This window comes from Benincasa hispida, chromosome 4 (genome assembly GCF_009727055.1).
Source record: "Benincasa hispida cultivar B227 chromosome 4, ASM972705v1, whole genome shotgun sequence".
NCBI classification, from domain to species: domain Eukaryota; kingdom Viridiplantae; phylum Streptophyta; class Magnoliopsida; order Cucurbitales; family Cucurbitaceae; genus Benincasa; species Benincasa hispida.
In genome coordinates, this window is record NC_052352.1 from 57,211,987 (window position 1) to 57,217,673 (window position 5,687).

Genomic DNA, 5,687 nt, shown 5'->3' on the forward strand with positions numbered 1-5,687 from the left:
GATTTAACTCCGGAGCGTCACGACGCTTGGGGAAGCGTTGCAACGCTACCCTGCATTTGATGCTACTGCCTTCCAGCGTCGAATGAGCAATACACCAAGGCTTGATAAGAGCGTTGCAGTGCTGAGTGTTCTGCCAGAAACTCAATACTCACTGCTTGCTACTTGATATTCGCTGCTCGCTTCCTCGGTGCTCAATACTTGTTTTCTTGATGGAGTTTGACTCGACAGAACTTGATGGTTGTCTGTACTCGATGGTAATTTGGCTGTCTCAATTCCTTTGAAGCCTAAATGCTTAAATTATCTCTTAATTGCTTCAATTTAACCTCGTTTGGCTTTAAATCACCAATTCCACCTCATGATCGCTCAATACCTACAAAATAAGGAAATAAACATGTAAAATCCAATAATGAGTCAAAATTAAGCTAGGAATAATAGCTCTTTTTGAGAGCTAACAGAGGGGAAGTAGTTAGTTTTGAATTGGAATTAAGAGATAGATGGTTATAGATGGATTTGGAGTTATTTATAAAATTAAATACAAAATTATGTAGGCTTATTGTTGGGTCGTTATAGATGGGAAGAATGTAACATCCCTTGTATTCATAATTTTGAATTAAATTCACATGAATTTATCTCATCCCTCTCCCTCTCTCTCCCTCATACATGGCATACCCCCCCCCCCCCCCAAATTCTTTCTCTTTCCTTTTGTCTTCACGAAGCACCCCAACTCTTTAAGATTTTTTCCTTCCCGTCGTTCGTCCCTTCGCCTAGCAGTCGCACTGCCGCTCGCCTCCAGCCAACACCTCATCATAGACAGTGCAGCCGCTCGCCTCAAGCCAGCCGTCGTGCCATCTGCTAAACCTGAGTGTGTCACTCATCCGTCGCACAGATTTTCTTTCCTTCATCACTGTTCTTGTTGGATTTTGGCTTCGGGATTGAACTTGGTGTGGAATTTATTTTCTATTTCTCATATGGATTTTGTTGGCGTTTTCGACACAGTTTGGGAATTTTAAGTTTAGTGCTGCTAGTGTTTGATTGTTTGAGCTAGTCTTGGAATTTCAACTCGAGGTAAGTAATCTTACTACTGGAACCGCCTTTGAGTCAGCCGTTAAGATTGAGGATAATTTTGATGGTTCTAAGATTGTATGAATCATGATGTCTGATTAGAGAGGAAATATAATCATATGATTGTCATGTTTGATGTATGTATGATCTTATTTTATAAGATATTTTACAAGGATGTATGAGCATGATCTAGATATTATTTGACATGTATAAGGATGAATGATCTTTATATTATGATTTTTATATGAGACTTTATTCTATGATGCATGTTATTTATGACAGTGATAATTATCCTCTACCCGTAGTTAGATATTCACCAGAGATGGTGATCTTTTTTGGGATTTCACCAGAGGTTTGTGTTTTCTTCGGGATTCACCAGAAATGGTGTCTCCTTTGGGACTCACCAGAGGTTGTGTCTCCTTCGGGATTCACTAGAGGTTGTGTATCCTTCGGGATACACCAGAGGTTATATCTCCTTCGGGATTCACTAGAGGTTGTGTATCTTTCGGGATTCACTAGAGGTTGTGTCTCCTTCGGGATTCATCGGAGGTTGTGTTTCCTTCGATATTCACTAGAGGTAGTGACTACTCTTAACTACGGTCAGATGAGTTTAGATGTTCATGTATATGTGTTCCATGAATATTAAGGGCATATGTTCATCCCACCAGAGGTCAGCATCTAGAGGATATAGATGTCTAGGCTTACCCCAATAGTGGGGTTACTTACTGAGTATTTTATACTCATTATTTCTCATGTTTATGTTTCAGGTAAGAGTAGGGATGTGTGGGCGAATGACAAGCGGAATCCATGATCGAGCCATTGGGACCAGTCTTATGCTTTCACACATGTTTTCGAGATTTCTTTTCATGCTTTCAATTTTAGTCTTGATGTTTAGAACTCTTCATTTTGGTATTCATTTATAGACTTGCAGTTTTCTACATTCATTTTCATGGTTATAGGTACCCCGTTACTTGGATTTTTATTATCTAGTTTTAATGAAAACTTTTAATTGACTTTATTTATTTGGCATTTATTTCGATATAAAAAGGTGTCGTTTTAAATTCCATGCATGCATGTGTATAGTAACGACTTAGCTTGAGTCCTACGGAGTCGTGTCGTTACAGTTGGTATCAGAGCCCATGTTTTGGGTTCTGTAGACTGACTTACTATGTAAGTCCAAAATGTCCCTATGGCCCATGAACGGATTCCTTGTCATTGCTAGGTATGCCTTATCAATTACAAGTTTTATGATAGTTGTGCATTAAAATATTTATGTAGCTTAAATGCACCAGTTATGTTCTAATGCTAGGCTAGATGGATGATATTATAAGTTGATTATTCTGGTACAATGCTACAAAAGGGAAAAGATAAATAAATAAATAAATAAAATTATGAGGTCACTTGACACTAATTTATCTCATGGAAATTCTATTAGAGATGAACAAGTATATACCTCAGTTTAGAGATCTTAAAGGTTGATGAAACTATGTAAAGTTATGACAATTTAGGAATAAAGGTATGTATATGTTTAAGCCACGGAATAAAATTGTCTAGACAAGAATTTACTAAGGACTAGTGTTACTTTTTGTGTTGGGTAGTGCAATTAGTGGTAGTATAAATAAATTCCTTCATAAGCCATGTACTCAACTATAAGGTTAAAAGTTTTTTTTTTTTTTTTTGATAAGAAGGAGCAGAAGAAGAGACTATAGATTTATTAACGGTTTTGAAATATTAAAACCAAACATTTCGAGAGGAATTTTGGAAAAGATTAATAAGTCATAATCACTTTGGTAATACTAGGAAATTGATGGACTAGGTAAAGTATGTGTAATGATATGAAGAATTCTTTTGGAATATCTAGCTAAGTTGATACCATTAAAGGAAGCCAAAATAATGGGACATGAGCTTGGACTTAAAAGGGATAAAGCAAAGTGTTATTTGTTTGGGTTGAAGGATTATTTTAGAGTACCTATATTAAACCATAGCCTTATTGTGATAAGCAGATCCAAGTCGGACAAATTTGAACAAACAAAAGTCTATTGGAGTTTAAAAGCATGAAAATTAGCAAATGAAAAGTCTACAAGATGGGAATTCTTAGTGAGAGAAACTTACTTATGGAGGAGTTAAGTAAAATATATACTTTAGTAAATAGATTATGTTTGATTTGGAAAGCGGGAAAAAAAAAGTGTTGTCTTGAATTTAGTGGTTTTATCAGAGATAGTGTAAAGAAGAGAAAAGTATCCAAGGAAAATTTACCCCTTTGGAAAGTGAAAGGAATTTAAGGTGTTCAAAACTCCTAGTTAAGTATGGTTGGAGGCATGATATGAGGGGTTACAAGGTATTTGCTTTGGTGTAAAAGAAGTATATCTCATTATCATGTGGAATTTTGGGACAATATGTGTTGGATGGAAAGATAGCTTACATAGGTGATTGGGTATGGAAATTAGTTTTAACACAAGAATCTGATACCAAAATAAAAGGTTGACAAGGGATAAGCAAAAAAATAAAAAAAAAAAGTTACTAATAGCAGTAGATGTTCAAGAACTATTGGCAAGATATGTTGAGGCTTCATTAATTAAGAGGTACATCATTGAGGGTATTAGTAAGATTTAAGGGATTTTGACTTTGTGTGAAAGATGGAAATATGAACTAGCAAAACCATCAATTTTATTGAAAAGGGAAAATAATCCAGCTCGAGGTAGACAACAATGGTATATGCATAGAAGTAAGGACGTTGGATCGTCCAAGATCACCATTGTTATAAGGGATAAACTGGGTAATAAAGTTGAGTTGATAACAAGAAGTTGCTATAAATGGGTTTGGAGCATTACAAGATAATATGTTTTCTCTTGCATGGGCAATGAGTTAACTAGCATTAGGGAGTACGAGTAATCCAAGCTAGGACTTATGAATCATGAAGGTTTTATCGTAAAAGCTAACTTTAGGGATCATTTAGAGTTATTATAGGGTTGTGGAAGTGTGTTATCTATTGACTGATGCTTTAGCATCCAGGGACTTCAAAACCTCAGTTTTGGAGGGAATTTCCAGACTGTTCATAGTAGGGTCTAAGTAATGATATGTGATTGTTTTAAGCCTAAAGAATAACATTAGGATTGACACAAGCAAGTTTTATAGCCCGTGGCATTATAAAGTCTCATGATGAGTTTCTTATGAATGTGAGACTTAATTAGAAAGAGTTATTCTCAGACATGTAAACCCTAAGGAATACATCATAGTTAACGCTTCTAGAGTAGAAGTAGTTTTCAGTTAACCAGATTTGTTCAATTACATTTCTTCAGATGACGCATTATATGGTATGTCCAATTTCTCCTCCGCTTGTATGAAGATTTTCCTGTGATAGTATGGTATGCCTAGATATATGTTTTTAGTGGATGAGACTTTCTTAAGCTCACGGTAGTTTTCACAGTCTCAGCGCGAATGTGTTATAGTGTTGTTGATTTTCAGCATCTTAAGTTTCATAATTATATATGGAGGGGATTGACACACCTCTTTTGGTACTAGTTTTAGTTATATCAAACGGCGGCCCACATTTTACATCTTTTTTTTTAAGAGTCTCCTGGAAGGTGTTGGATACTCGATCAGAATTTATTAAAGCTTTTCACCCACAGACTAATGGTCAAATAGAGTGTTTGAACCAAAAAAAATGGAGAATATGTCATATTCTTGTGGGTAGGAGTTTTTAAGGAGTTGGGACTCTCATTTACATCTCATGAAATTTGCTTATATTAGTAGTCACTAGACTAGTATTGACATGTCGCCATTTAAGGCCCTATATGGGAAGAGTTGCAGGTCTCCTACATGCTGGGATGAAATTAGTGAGAGGAAATTGCTAGGACCTGAGCTAGTATGAACCACGAATGAGGCAATACAGAATATTAGAGCTCGTATGTAAACAACTCAGAGTAGATAGAAAAGTTATGCAAATGTTAGGCGTAAGGGCCTAGAGTTTGAGACTAGTGATAACGTGTTCTTAAAAGTGGCACCTACGAAAGGTGTTCTGAGATTTGGAAGAAAGGCCCTATAGTTTATCGATCTTGGAGTGAATTGGCCCTATAGTTTATCAGTTGGCATTGCCACCATCACTCTCTTTAGTTCGTAATGTTTTCCATGTTTCAATGCTAAGAAAATACATGACAGATCCATCCCATGTGGTGGATTTTAAACCATTGCAGTTGAATGAGAACTTGAGTTATGAAGAGAAGCCTATAAAAATTCTTGCTAGGGAGGTGAAGACATTATGCAACAGGGAGGTAGCACTTGTGAAAGTTCTGTGGCAGAACCACCAGTTCAAGGAGGCTACATGAGAGCGAGAGGGTGAGATGAAAGCCTAGTACCTAGAGCTTTTTCAGGAAGGAACTTTCAAGGACGAAAGTTCTTTAAGGAGGGAAGAATGTAACACCTCAAGTTTGTTCGTAATTTAAATTCAATATTTTCGTAATATTTGAGAACATTTTTGTTAATTTTGAAATTTAGTTTCGTTTAAAGAAAAATTTGGGATTTATTTCGAATTAATTAATTAATTAATTTTTATGTTATATCGAAATTTGGATTTAAATTGGAAAAATTAATTTGATTTATTGATTTGAAGAGGAGGAGAGGGTTTT